The following is a 16254-nucleotide window of genomic DNA, read 5'->3' as shown; positions in this document are numbered from 1 at the left end:
ATCAATTGTTATAATTCACATCATAACTCATCTATCAATTAATTGAGGAATATTAATATGTGCTTTTTGTTTGTATTTTTGTTATAAATTTCAGTTGATTCTGCCTTACAATTTTCCTGTGTGGTACTCCTGTGTGGTACTGCTGTTTGATATTCTCCTGATGTGATAGTCCTCTGGTGTAAAATGTTAAGAAAAAAAAAGAATATCCTGTAGCATTTTTCTGTGGTACTTACGAATTTAATTTGCTATGTGGTACTTCTGTGTGGAATAGCACCATATTATGATTTTCCTGTGGGATTTTGGACAGTTCCTGTGGTAGGCCCTACTCTCCTGTGGTATACATCGAAAATTACCACAGGAATTCCTGTCGTACTGTCCTGTGGTACGTCCCAAAATTCCACAGGACAATTCGTGTGGTACTGTCCTGTGGTACGTCCCAAAATACCACAGGACAAGTCATGTGGTACTGTCCTGTGGTACTATCCTGTGGTACTTTCCTGTGGTATTGTCCTGTGGTACTGCCCTGTGGTACTGCCCTGTGGTACTGTCCTGTGGTACGTCCCAAAATACCACAGGACAAGTCGTGTGGTACTGTCCTGTGGTACTATCCTGTGGTACGTCCCAAAATACCACAGGACAAGTCGTGTGGTACTGTACTGTGGTACTATCCTGTGGTACTGTCCTGTCGTACTGCCCTGTGGTACATCCCAAAATACCACAGGACAAGTCGTGTGGTACTGTCCTGTGGTACTATCCTGTGGTATTTCCCTGTGGTACTGCCCTGTGGTATTGTCCTGTGGTACTGCCCTGTGGTACTGTCCTGTGGTACGTCCCAAAATACCACAGGACAAGTCGTGAGGTACTGTCCTGTGGTAATATCCTGTGGTACTGTCCTGTGGTACTGTCCTGTGGTATGTCCCAAAATACCACAGGACAAGTCGTGTGGTACTGTCCTGTGGTACTTTCCTGTGGTACTGCCCTGTGGTACTTTCCTGTGGTACTGCCCTGTGGTACTGTCCTGTGGTACGTCCCAAAATACCACAGGACGAGTCGTGTGGTACTGTCCTGTGGTACTATCCTGTGGTACTTTTCTGTGGTACTGTCCTGTGGTACTGCCCTGTGGTACGTCCTAAAATACCACAGGACAAGTCGTGTGGTACTGTCCTGTGGTACTATCCTGTGGTACTTTCCTGTGGTTCTGTCCTGTGGTACTGCCCTGTGGTACTGTCCTGTGGTACGTCCCAAAATACCACAGGACAAGTCGTGAGGTACTGTCCTGTAGTACTATCCTGTGGTACTGTCCTGTGGTACGTCCCAAAATACCACAGGACAATTCCTGTGGTACTGTCCTGTGGTACTATCCTGTGGTACTTTCCTGTGGTACTGTCCTGTGGAACTGCCCTGTGGTACTGTCCTGTGGTACGTCCTAAAATACCACAGAACAAGTCGTGTGGTACTGTCCTGTGGTACTATCCTGTGGTACTTTCCTGTTGTACTCTCCTGTGGTATGTCCCAAAATACCACAGGACAATTCATATGGTACTGTCCTGTGGTACTGTTGTGTGGTATACATCCCAAGATACCACAGGACAATTTGTGTGTATACTGTCTTGTGGTACTGTCCTGTGGAACTTTCCTGTGGTAATGTCCTGTGGTACTGCCCTGTGGTACATCCCAGAGTACCACACGATCCTGTGACACAGTACCACACAGTTCCTGTGTTAACATATATTTGTGTGGTACTTTGTGTGGTACCAACCAGTACCACAGGGAGTACCACATGAGCCTGTAAAACAGTACCACACAGTTCCTGTGGTAACATTTATTTATGTGGTACATTGTGTGGTACTGACAAGTACTACAGGGAGTACCCTACAAGCCTGTGGTACAGTACCACACAGTTCCTGTGGTAACATTACAAGTGTGTGGTACATTGTGTGGTACCGACAAGTACCACAGGGAGTACCACAGGACTTTTTTGTTAGGGAAGTTGCACATTAAAAGGGTGTGTGTGTGTGTGTGTGTGTGTATGTCTGTCTGTGCATAGAGGCCCACATGCACAAACTTCCGACGAGACCAAGATTGATTATTTGTTATGACAAAAAGGGAAATTGAAATACCATCACCCAAACTCCTCAAACATCTGAACTCTCCTGGCCTTTTACCTATCCACCAGATAGTCTTAGGAACCCCTACTCCCCACCCCCACCCCTTACTCGGTTCTTCAAATTTTTCAAAGACCCTCCAATCTGAGACAACAAAGGCAATGAAGAAGTGATCAAGTCAGCAACTTCTATTTTCATGCACTGGTCTGAAGAAGTCGAAGCAGATTCGTCCTCTTCCAGCATCAAACTTGAAGAGCTTTCCTCTTTGTTAAATCAGATCTGGCAGAAAGATTGGTCCTTCTTTGTGCTGCCCTATCTCTCCTCCAAGTCCCATTCTTACTCCCCCCACCCTGCCAGAATATATCGTTCACCTTAAAGGATGACTCCGGTATGCATTCAATAACTTCCTCCAAATTTTCACCAACTTTTACATCCAGCCACTTCTTTATCCCTTTACTGCCAGAGGCAGACTCTTGTCTTTGAGAGATTCAAAACTTTCAATACCTAAAAGTTCAATGTTCCATCAGCTGAGTGTTCTAGCAATGCACCCAACATTGACAGCAAGCTCATTCCATCCAAGAAAATGCTGGGCTTTACACAAACCCTTCATCATCACAAAGTACGTCATGAATGGAAAATCTGGTGCCTTGTGCGACGTGATGAATTACTTTCGACATTTCCTTTTTTTTCCATTTTGATCTCTACTGCTACCATTCTTTTCACTTACATCAACTCGTTGCTTGGCTCTAGAAAAACCTGCTGATAAGATTAAAACAAATTAAGAAAACTTGAGGGTGTCTGAAGCGTGGTATCCCCTGCTCACTGATATTGCTGCGCATCCATGCATGACCTACATCCATCCCTACATATTCCCCTCAAGTGCTTTCATTCATTGCTACCAATGTCCATACAAAAATCTTTTTTATTTGGAGATGAGGAAAACCGTCATGGATCAGTCTCTATGTCGCCATCACGTCTCAATATTTGAGATTTGGGTCACTTAAAAAAGAGAGAGAAAAAAAAATAGTGTGCAAACTGGAGAGGCCCATGGAGGGGGTCAAAGAAGGCGGTAAGTAAGTAGAGAAGAGAATAGAAAGAGGGCGAATGAAAGAAAGAACGAAGGAGAGAAAGAGAGGGGGGGAGAATGGATAGTGGGTGGAGACTAGATGAAAGGCTGGCACACGCCATGGAAGAGGTGACGGAGCACACTCCACGTGCCGACACCTGCTGCCGGTGCCAAAGTTCAGAGCGGAAGTCAGGGGCAACATTAACCCATAGACTCTCGCTCCCCAGCCACTGAAATACCATGTGGAAAAACTGGGCATACCGAATGTTCGCTCAAAAAGCACCGAGTCAGGGGCGCAGAATTTTGAAAGGGCCTCTTTCATACACAAATAGCTCCTCACCAACTTGCAATCACTCCTTGTCTTTTTTTTACCCTATCTCGTCATCCTCACAACACCATATTCATTTATGTTCGCACATGAATTTTGAAAGGAGACTAGCATCACAGACTAGGTAGTATTTGTAGGTTTTTGACCCATTTGTAGGCATATTGATAAAGAAATTATGATCTCATTTTGATGTGTCTCCATGTAAGCAAAGAGGACTAGGTCTTGGTACAGACTTGATTGTTTCTTCACATCGGCTGCTCTGTTGGTGAAATTCTCCGCCCCTCCCAGAAGATATGCTCTGTCAATATAAACCTTGCGTGGAGAGGTCAAGAGCACAGCCATTCTTTCTGGAAGCGCAAGCGATTGGTATCTCGAGGCACCAAGTAGCACCCCTTTCCTGACTTGTCACCTGCAGCTAGCCAATCAAATTTACCAAAGTCCTCACCTACCCACTACCACCCCAGTGATACGACCATAACTCAACTTTAGGAATGGGCCACATGCTGTGCCTCTTTCATCGCTTGCAATGTCACACGAAGGTATATAAAGTTTATGAACTATCTACCAGAATAGATTATGATTCCTCCCCCCCCCCCATAACAACAACAAAGAAATAAAAAAATATAATTTCATTGGACTGTAACAAGAATATAAGACTATTACAAGCTGTCAACTGTGTTTCACCTCTTCAGACCTCAGGGTGATTCGGTGGTTTATCTTGCAGAAACTCTGTCCAGTCCAAAGTGTAGCCATTTGGTGGCGTATCCCCTAAAAGGTGGAGATTCATAGAAGGGGGAAACGCTTTAGTCAAACTGTACTGTAAATTGTATGCCTCAGGTTCTTTCCATTCATTGAAAAAAAGAAAATCCAAATAACTATTGGCAATAATTTTTTGTTGCATTGTGGGTATTCCAATACGTCACTTGGAAATGTTGGTCTACGCACGACATCTGCACGCGAGTTTGGATGAGAGAAAAGGGGGAGGGGATTGGAAGGGGTGCTGATAAGCCTGACGGTCGCAGACGTCTGCTTCTATTGGCACTCAACTCAGCTCAACACATTTGCACTTGACGAATCAAAATGAGACTCCATTGAGGAGCAACTATTAGCAATGTGATTACCTCACTCGCAGCACAAACTCTTATTTTGAAAGAAGTTCATAGAGTTCAGAGCAGGCTGTAATGGGAAATATTCGTACTTTGGAGGTGCTTATCTCTTGATCTCTTTTATTGAATCAATTTACCTCCTTTTTCCTCATTTTTTTTGTCAGTTTCTGTGAATCAAGATCTCAGAAGTATATCACATGGTGTCTTGCTTGCTTCATTCTTTGTTTACAATTTTTTGATATCAATGTAGCTTGGAGTAATGTCACACATAAGCATCATGTGAAGTCTACATTAGGACAATCTTAATTCTTTTCAGATTTCATGTAGTGTGCAGTTTGAGAAGAATCTTGGGAATGTAATGTGTGTGATGTCTAGTATAGATAAACTGGAAAAAGCACTCAAAGTTTAAAAGGAAGTTATGTAAAGTTTGCAAGACATCAATTTCAAGAGATTATTCATGAATCTATTACCAAGTCAAGATTCCATTTCATCTCTTCATAATGGGGGGTATTTTGAAGAAGTACCAAAAACTAGGCAATGATAACTCAGAAAAAAAGCACAATGTAGAACTTGGATTGGATCACAGTCTCTTATGGGCTTGCAGAAATTTCGGTATTGCATTTAGGTTCCTGTCATTCAGCTTGAAGAATATGTCAAAAACTCACCAGTACCCTTTAACTCTTGAGTAGATGCTAAGAGCTATAAGCAGTAGGTGCTGCCTTGAGGGGCACTTTAACAAAGTCCAGAAAAATATGTTTTTCCTTTCTCGTTGTTGCTATAATAAGGGAGAAATGAGGAAGAAGGGAGCATGGGCAAAAGACAGAAAGAGAGAGAGAGTGAGAGAGAGAGAGAGAGAGAGAGAGAGAGGGAGAGAGATGGTTAAGGAGAAAATGTACACTGAGATATTTGAATACACAAAGAAAGTTGAGATAGAGCGAATTAGAGATAGAGCAAATTGAGCTCCATGCTAGCCTAGGTCCTGCCAGGATCTTTGTAATAAACTTCCTGCATAAAGGCTCACAATTTGGCTGCAGAAAAGAAAAATAGAATAGTAAAGAGACCACGAGGTCCAATGAAATCCTCCTCACAGTCATCTCTTACCCTTCTTTCGTCTTTACTTACACACTTTTCTTCACCCTTTTGGTTCTACCCTGTGCTCCCTTCCTCCACAGAGCTGCTTTCTTTTCAAGAATTCACCCCCCCCCCCCACTATACACACTTTCTTCATCTCTAGGAATGTGCTGAGAGGGAAGGCTCCGTTATACTTAATGACTAAGAAGTCATAGCAGAAAGGAGACGTTTTGGCTTACAGAGAAAATATATATATGCAGGGAGGGGGAAAAAGGTCCGAATGATAATGTGGCTGCTCCCCTCCTTCTTTTTCCCTTCTGCCACCTGCCTTAACACCCATTGTGCTGTCCAATCTCCACCTGTCCGACCCTTAACCTCTCCTTTGTGACTCCTTTCCGCCCCTCCTTTCCAGGCCCCAGTTCGGTCTTCTCCTTGACTTAATTTCTGAAAGCGATGTCTGCTGTGTGCTTGGCAATTTTTCCTTTTTCTCCTACGACTTTACTGCTTCATTGGAAATGAGAGAGAGAGAGAGAGGGAAAGAGAGAGGGAGAGTGAGAGGAAAAGATGTAAAGAGAGGGGGAGAGAGGGAGAGAAGGGGAAAAAAAATCAAATTATGATCAGCCACACAAGTAAGCATGTAAAAGAATTTGTCTAGGGCCGAGCTGAAAAGGGTCTGGCACACGCACCACACGTGTCAGGCGGTCGGTCGAGCAGGCTGGTGATTGGTTGACTGAATTCCTATAGAGGAGATCTCAATGGGTGATGGAGCAGGCGAAATTGACGAGAATGCTTTACCAAAACCAATCAACCCCGAGAACAAACACCCTTAAAAAACTTCGCTCTTCAAGAGAGGAGCGGGGCAGAAAATCCCAGCATGTGCAGGATGAAATGAGAGAGGATTTTTTTTTTTTTATCCTTCTGCTTTCTCCCCCTTCTAATGCTCTATAAATAAAAGGCTTTTCTTCCATGGCAGAGGCACTTTTTCTTATATTTCCTCGCTTTATGGACATTTGGTTAGGCTGCCTTTCTGTTCCTGAATGATAAGTTTATACATTCGAAGATCAAAAAAAAAAAAAAAAAAAATGGCAGACAAAAGGTGGAAGTGGGGATTCGTGGACTCATAATGACCGCCCGGCACGTGGCAGAGTTTCAATGAACCCATGATTACCACATTCCTTCACGGGCGGAGCGCAGATGGAATATAGCACCGCTCCAGCATCAGCAGCAGCGGCAAGGAAGAAGGGGAGGAGATTAGACCAGAGGAGGAGGAGGACTGAAAGTTGATGGACCCCTAGTGGATGCAGATTAACCCTTCAGGGGTGTGGAAAGAACAATGGTGGAGACCACCACTCCCATCACCATTTAAAGAAAAAAAAAATTGAAGGCATCCAGAGCACATGTCCATAATGCACATGGTTTGTGGCAAGGCCTTCTACAATCAGATGGATGTCACAAAAGCTGTAGAAGAGAAAAGAGGAAATACAATTTGATTGGCCCCACCATGAAACAGCAGTCCATCCAAGTAGTTTGAGATGAAAAAGACCCTATTATATACAAATGTAGTTTAAAATAGATGAAAAGCTACAATGGAACACTACAGTATCTGTACAGTACACGACAAAACAACTAGACATTTTATTTTATTTTATTTTATTTATTCATTTCTTTGCATGGATGCCTTACTTCCACCCAGCATAGTTTGTCAAGAAGACAGGAAAGAGGAAAATAAGCAATGCTTGAAGGAAAAATGTATGCACAACATTCACGTGACTCATTCATTGATGCATTCATGTTCTTGGACACATGATCAAACACATGAAAAAGCATATGAAAAAACACGTGAAGAACCATCAGACACTCTGCCCATAGGCTGCTATGTGTGTGCATGAAACTCTGTTTTCTTTACCCCATATGATAATTCCTGTTAACATAAGTTCAGCTGTGACATCCATTTGGAAGAAAATGATGAAGAAATAAACTTTACTTTTGGTCGGGGGGGGGGGGGGGGAAGGGGTGGTATTTGACCAGTTCCATCACATTTCCTCCTGTGACAATTGCTCCAATGAAATATCTGCACGCTAAGCCAAACACAAATTCGATCCAGAGACAAAACCCTTACCCTAATTCTAATGCTCACGTCAAACTAAACCTAAAACCCTACAACAACTCTAACCCTAACCCTAAGTCCTTGGAGAAAACAAGACCTGAGCAATAGTCGCAGGAGCAAACATTGTTTCACCCATTTGACCATCCCTAGAACTACCATACACATCTATAATCTGTTATGGGTGCAGGCAACTATACACAACACAACTGAGGTTTAATACTTCGTCATCTACTGAAGATGTTTCAGTGTATTGGTGCTTTGCACTTTTAGGTAAGGTAATGCTAGGCCCTTCTCTTGACATTAATGTGAGATAGATACTGTAAAACACAATATTTTTGTGGCATGAAATTTTCGCGAGTTGCCTCTAACATTCAATGCCTATAATCAATGAGAATCTTGGCTCTCGCGAAATTCGCGAAATTAAATGCACGTGAACATTCTTCGTTTTACAGTATATATTTTTGACATCTACACGTAGGATCCATTGCCCAAAAGGATGTTTCCCAGAACTGCTCAAATGTGATCCTGCACTTTTGGAAAGGAAGATTAAAATACATTTCAATCATCTGACAACTACCACCACGCACCCCACTTAAGAGCCAAATTAGGCCACTGTTACTACTCTCTGGAGCACCGTAATAGCTTTACCTCTACAGACTCTGAAAATAATGTGCTTTGGCTACATAGAAGCTGAATCTTAGAGAAGTGTTTTGTTTTGCTTCGTTTTTGTTTTTTGTTGTTTTGCTTTTGTTTTTTTGTTTAGTTTTTTTGTTGGTGCATCACGTTATCAAACTTCACACATTTTCTCAAGTAGGGTAACATCACAGTGAAAATGAAAATATTCTGACATTCCCACTTTCATTGTGACCTTCTTCTTCTTTTTTTTTCTTTTTTTTTTTTGTGATAGGAGAGCCACTGGAAAATGGGCTACATCTACACAGCTCTTGTAAAAGCCCCATCAAACCAGGGGAAGAGCAGAGAAAAATTATTGGAGGGAGTGCTCTGTCTAACAAAGTTTTATGTCTAGGAATGTGGAGAGGGGATTTGCGTGTTGTGATCAATGCATTAGGCTTTCATTTCAGGGAAGAGGAGGTGGTTGGAAGAGTGAGGGAAATCCCCATTTCATTCAACATCTGACGAATGAATTCCAGCGACAAAGAATCTGCTGGCATTTATACCTCAGTGCTTGCTTTGTGAGTGAAATCTGCTTGCAGTACAAAAGTAAATCCTGTCGTTGCAGGGAAGTTTATGAATCAGTCCAACTCTGATTTCATTCTTTCATTCTTTGCCACAGCACAGATGTCCAAACACTGTCTCTTGTCAACACAGATTGCATAAGCTCATATATTTTTGCAACAAAGACATTCACTGTAGGACTGCTACAGTAAATGTTACACCTGACTGGAATCATTCAACTTCTCTTTGCCCATTTCATTGTGGTTGTTGTTTCTTGTGTTGTTTGCACTTTTGATACATAGATAGACAGTCAGTGCATGTGTACCTTGCAATTGAACATTTACAGCCATCGCCTAACAGGAGCTTGACTGCACACGATGCACACATGACATCAACTGGGAAAACTACGTAATAATGAGACAAATGCCAGTGAATTGCAAGCAAACACAAACACACAAACACACACACACACACACACACTCACACAAACAAAAGAAATTTAGGAGGATGACAAAAAGATAGCAGCTACTCGGCGAAGATATTACGTTCCCGAGGAATGAAGGTATCGAGCCACAAAAATAGCACCAAACCAGCAAGAAGATCTCTTTGACTTAACCAGGTCAGTTCACTGCGTGACAAGGATGTTAGACTTATCAAAGCAAGTGGGGTAAGAGACAGAGTCAAAGTCAATATTGATGTTTCCCCTTCCATGTCTAACAATCTTTTTATAGGAAACAAAAAGTTCAAGTGCAATAATACCAATGGAAGATCCTGGGATTGAGGCTTTGAAGATCAAATATTGCCCCATCAACCACAGCCACCTGCCCCAATAGTGACCGTGTCATCTTGGGGCCACTCTCCGAGACAGGCCTATACTTTTTTTCTCTCTCACTCAGCAGACAAGTATGTGTCTTGTTTGATGAGTAGGAGCAGAGAGAGAAAGGATAGGAAAAAAGACTGACCACCTTTTTCATGTCTGGCATAGAATATACCCTGCTAGCTATTTTCAACACAATGGGTGGCTATGAACGTATTGTTTTGTTGCAAAAGTTGACTCTTCTCGATAGAAACCAACACTTTACAATGGCTGTAAACTACCATCACAAAGAAAAATAAAATGAGTACAGCTATACATGACTGCCAACATGGCAACACAATACCCACAGAACCAAAGTGCACATCAGCATATCTACACACACACAAATATGTGTAGGCCTACAGTTTATACATACACATATTTCTATGCAGATAGCACACATATGAAAGAAGTATGTGAAAAGTTTCGGCAAATACCATCATTTTCACAAAATTATATCGTAACATTGTGCTATCACAATGACCAAAACAATATTTGGTCAGTAATTCCCCCAATTTTCATTTTTTAAAACGAAAATCCTAACAAATCCTATGTACTGCTAGAGGTGTAATGATTTAGCTGTACTCCCTCTAAGGGGAATGGTCAAGGTGAAGTTGCCAAATCTTGGTAAAATAACCATGGAATTCACCTTAGATAACATCATACAGTGGTTATTTTGTCTATAGTCCTTGGGGCAACAACACCTTGTATCTCAACATTATGAATTTTCAGGAGAATGAAAGAACTTTTCCATTTTTGTGACATTTTTATACAATGGCACCAATGTTAACATCAAATGATGTAGAATCATTGTTTTGAATTACGTTGTTTTAAAACTCAAATCAATATTTTTGATATTGGACATTTGCGTCCAGAGGCTTTTTGATGTATGAGATACGAGGTCTTGTCACCCAGGGACTATGAGGCATGTCATTGTGACTTTTTTCACTCTTTCATGAAATCAAATGGAACTGTTCAATGTCTCTTTTTCAGTTGTTTTTTTTTAAGTTTGTTCCTGTATTCAAAGGGGAAATCCATTCCAAAACTGCTTTGAGTTTAATAAAAAGAGCCAAAATGAACGTAACAGTCAAAGTTTAATCAATATCATGCAAAGAAGAACAAGGTTACGAGATCTTTCAGTTGAGCACGTTCAACGTGAAACCTGAATGTGGAGTAGTTTCCCTTTAAGTGGTCGATGTGACCAGTTTGACTGTGGGTACTTCTAAGAGCTTGAAAGACTTTTACTTGAGTGGTTCAAAGTAAGGAATCGGATGACTCACAGCCGAAGGGAATCAATTTGCTTTAGAAAACAATACAGGACAGCACAGAACATATTGGTCCTCTATCAGATACATACCAGGTTTAGAGTGGTAAGTTGGTAAAATCCCATGCATGTTTGCCGGTGTACTTTACTCTGTTAGTTTGTGTACCAGGTGATCAAGTACGCCTCCATCACTCTTCAGTTTGAGAGTGACAAAGTTTACTTCCATTCTCAGGCAATGGGCTTGCACAACTTTGAAGATATAACTTTGCACATTCCATTCGCCTGAAGCAGATTTTGCTATGCATAACCTCTTCAATACATCCATTCATCTCGAAAGAACCACTACATTACAAATCAATCTAATTCTATTGCATTCATGTTACTAAATACCACATTCCCCATGTGCTGCTAATTCAGTCTAAACCAACATGACTCTAGCCCCACACTCCCACAGTCAGCGAGGAGAATGGTCTTTGCATTACTTTCCAAACAGGTTGATGTGATTAGTAATAAAAGAGAAACTGTCATGCATTAGATTGAAAATAATCACTATGCTTAACTTTCAAACATAATCCATCATAGAATTATCTGATTGGTGTAAGTTAAAGTTATCACTATTACTGCGCTGTTAAAACTTGAAAATTCATGAAAACTCTCTCATTCTCTTTGTCATATCTTAATGAACCTTTCTTATTTATTTAATTCTATTCACTAGATTCAACAAGAGTAGTGAAAGCAGATGCTCTTAAAGTTTTTAATTTCATGTCTGATGGAAGACAAGTTTTTTGTTTTTTGTTTTTTTAATTTCAAGAGGTTCAAGAGGGCCATAGGAGATGGCTGAATTTTGCTGTCTAGAAGATTGTATGATTTCATTGACATTAATCGCTTTCTAGCTTGATAATCAGTTGAATAAAAAAACTGGAATTAAACTCACTTGTCGCAATATTTTGATTCGATTGATTCAACTAATTATCAATCTTGTACTTTGGATGAATGAGAAGAATTTACATCAGTTAATCACCTTCTAATACAAAACACTGGATGACATACAAAAGAAGGCAGCAATCTTCTTAAAAAACAACAAAACATAAAAGAGTATAAAAGATATAAGATATAAACAGTTATATTATGATATGATGCAGAAAACACATTTTTTTTTTAAAGACAAGTTACCATGGTAACTGCTAATGAGCCAACATTGTCCAACATCACCCCTCCCATTTGTCACACAAAAGACATCTATCTATCTTTGCCTTCTACACGGCTTTCCCACACACATGCCAGCTGCAGTATCTACAAATGTTAGGTTTACCACTACTGGCCCTTGTGAATGATGCGACAAGGGCTTATTACTGTGTGACTTGTTAAACAGTAGGTCAGGTATACTCTTAAAGGAAAAGGGCATCTGACTAGCCAAACAGATCATTTGTGCATGTTTACAAACTAAATTTGGGACTGAAGAACACAAGAGAATGAGAAGAGAGAAGGAAAAAAAGAGAGATAGAGAGACAGAGAGAGAGAGCGGGGGGGGGGGGGGGGGAGCAATGATGACAATCTGAAAGAATCTGATAAATATATAGAAACTGAACAAAAAAAGTTTGATGAATGGATTCTTCTTTCTAGAGAGGTGATGATCAGTCAAAACTGGCATATTCTAGTCAAATAATCACAAAAGTATGCCTGAAAAAAAAAATTATAAAGGGAAAAAGAAAGAGAAGATCAAAAGAGTTTCTTGAATAGACGATGCATATTGGGTCAAGCAAAGTTTGTGCTTCAGTGTGTGTTGGACGTGCCTATGAGTGTGAAATGTAGGGGGTGAGTGTAGTCAAACTCTGGTTGTGCACGTAATTTAAATTGGAGGGAGTGGGGCTTTCATACCTGCCAACCCTGAGACTTAATAAATCTGAACAAACAAAGAAAAATTATTCAAAAATCTGAACTTTCATAAATTTCATATGCTTTACTATTAGGCCTACAGATGTTTCCAAAAAATCAGAACACACTGAAATTAATGCGTTTTCTTTCAGTGAAAAATCTAAATATTCAGATTAAAACTGAACAGTTGGCAGGTATGGGCTTTTACTAACACACCATGGCTCTGCACTACAGTAATGTGGTTACTGATAGGTTCCATCACATTTGCTCCTGTGACAATGGCTCCTATGAAATATCTGCACAGTAAGCCAAACATAAATTCTGCCCACAAATAACCCAAACCCTAATCTTCACGTCAAACTAATCCTAAAGCCCTATCATAACGCCAACCCTAATCCAAAGTCCTAATTGGAGAAAATAGTTACGTTCAGACGGGAGCCCTTAACCTCGAAGTTAGGAAACTTCGAGGTTAGAGCTTGTAGTTAGGGACTGTGAAGACGCACTCGTAGTTAGCAAACCTCGAGGTTTGCTCGAAGTTTCGAGCCACGAGAAATCTTATGGTTAGCGCTCTAACCACGAGCCGCGGGGGGTCCCCACTCGTAGTTAAGCACCGTGTGGACACAAAAAACAACGAACTCGAAGTTAAGAGTGACCTCGCCGTAAACTCCAGCCCCCCCCCCCCCCCACAATTTCCCTCTGCTTCCGGGTCAACCTCCCAAACGTACACCACAAATACACTACACATGAAAAACCCATGACGCACGACACAACAACATCATCTTTTCTTCCCATGCGCTTGATCTCTGAAACTGAACATGTCGAACTCGCTACTGTATTCTATATTCTTCTCCGACGCTAAAAAAGAAATGTTTTCGACGAATATCTTCATAAAGGCATAAAGTCATCAGTGCAGTGCTATCTCTGCATATCATGACAGAGAAAAAGAGTACCTGTAAGCGAGTCCGACAGGGTTGGACTAAAGAATAAATAGACGCCTTGTTAGCAATGTGGGCTTAAACTTCCGGTTTTGTGGTTTTAACATCGAGTGGGACCCACTCGTAGTTACGGGGGGCAGAAGCTTAACCTCGAAGTTTCGTAACCTCGAGGTTACAATTCGTCGTGTGGACACACGTCGTAGTTAGGGGGCAAGAGCTAAACCTCGAGGTTTCCTAACCTCGAGGTTAGGGCCTACCGTCTGAACGTAACTAATAATACCAGAGCAATTGTTGCAGTTTGATAACATAGGCTAATAATTTGGGAGATTTCTTCCATTGATGGGTGTTTTATACTTATCTCATTAATCAACCAGCAATGTGGCTGCTTGCATTCGCCAGCAAAATTTTCAAAATAGACACAGGATAAAAGTCGGCTCTAACCAGACATTGTTTGGCATTGGTTTGCGATGCTATTGAATATTATTTGCAGAATTAACATCACCATCAAATGAAGATCACTCAACCAAAATAGATTATGGCTCTCAGGAGCACTAAACAGACAAGAATGTGCTAACAACATCCTTAGTTGTGCTATTGATTCATTATGTTGTCTGTCTGCATGTGTGTGTGTGTGTTTGTGTGTGTGTGTGTGTTTACTTGTTTGTTGTTTCCTTGGAAGAGAAGAAATTTCCATTCTCCAGCACTATCCCCTTGGCCAGTGGAGGACGTTCCCTGGAGAAACAGCGCAGTCCTGGTGCTGGATCTGGTCCCAGCTCTGCATTGCACAAGCTCTTCAATAGGATGGCTTCACCAATAAGGGCCCCCTTTTAATGGAGGGACTCGTTCAATGAATAACAGGCAATGTTTGGGCCAGATTAGGTCCTCCACACTGAGTGGATCAATATCCATCTAATTCTACAAGTTGCCCAACAAAACGTTGCTTTGGGGGAAGTTCCCACAAGCCCTTTTGTTGATAGGGCCGGCCATTGATTTCCCTTTCTTAGCTGGAAATGCATCACCACATTGTGACGGATCAGGGCTTAATGAAGATGAAGGTAAGATGATTGTCATGAATGAGGCGCGTTGCGGAATCCTAGGGGTCAGGGATTTCTGAGCCCAAACCTCTTTTGGTTGAATAAGACAGGATGTCTTCCCTTTAGAATTCAAGAGTGCTTACAAGTATCAGGGTTTATTCTTTTTTTTATCCCTCCCAGGACACAAGATTCTCACAAAATACCAGCATCACAATCTGGGATCCATGCTTGAGAAGCCAAACCTGCAAAATGACTAACTCCTTTCCGCACTGCAACTACAATAGTCCTACAGCATTTAGTGTATGCCAATGATTCAATCTTGAAAATTTCTCAGGTCTGGCAATAACTGAATGGTGACTACTCTGCCTAGTATGAAAGAGCAAACTGCATCTATCAATACAGAAACCAGAAGCTCTCAAAAGGGTTAGCTTGTTTAGAAACTATTTCTCTTATACATAGACTGAGATTCTTTGGAACTTGTGTGTTTCAACTATTGCTCAAGTGGTTACAAACATGTACATAAAATATATTTATCACCACACAAACATATCTAACTACAATGTTGCAAAGTAAATGAATGGACATAAATGTCAATGTATGAATTGCCTAAAAACATTCAAGAAATTTGAGAGTGAGAGGCAGAGAGAGGGAGAGGGAAAGAGAGAGAAATGTACATGGATTGAGAGAGAGAATTAATGCAACCACCTGGGGAATGCTCCATAAAATTGTGTCATCAGCTTCAGAAACACCTTGGAAGTCAATTGTGAACCCTTCAGTTGTATGTTACGCTGTCTCTACCCCTTTAAAGGGGATATCTAGTAACCGATCAATGGGAATCAGTGGGAATGCTGGGGGAATGATTGTTCCAATCCTTGTGGGGTTCATTTAGGAGTACATTATACATCTACTGTTGTGTTAAAATTATTTGCTTCAGAACGGTCTCATATTCAAGTAATGTGCAGATTAATGCTCCGTCACTGACCAGGCACGCTAACCTGGAAACATTAAACTGCACATTACTTGAATATGACACCATTCTGAAGCAAATAATTTTCACACAACAATAGATATATAATGCACTCTTAAATGAATCCCACAAGGATTGGAACAATCATCCTCCAGCATTCCCACTGATTCCCACTGATCAGCTACTAGCCATCCCCTTTAATTAAAAAAAAAATGCATTCACAACTCTTAAAATAACTAAATAACATTTAAGAGCACCATTACATATCAACAACAACAACATGCATATTGTCATGGTAACTGCACATGTTCCTCTGATGATGCATGCAAAGGTACAAAAATTGACCCTTTGACCATGCCTTACA

Source organism: Diadema antillarum, unplaced genomic scaffold, assembly GCF_040938485.1.
Source record: "Diadema antillarum isolate AM-2024a unplaced genomic scaffold, OU_Dant_1.0 seq00000674_RagTag, whole genome shotgun sequence".
Taxonomy (NCBI): domain Eukaryota; kingdom Metazoa; phylum Echinodermata; class Echinoidea; order Diadematoida; family Diadematidae; genus Diadema; species Diadema antillarum.
This window is presented reverse-complemented; position numbering follows the sequence as displayed.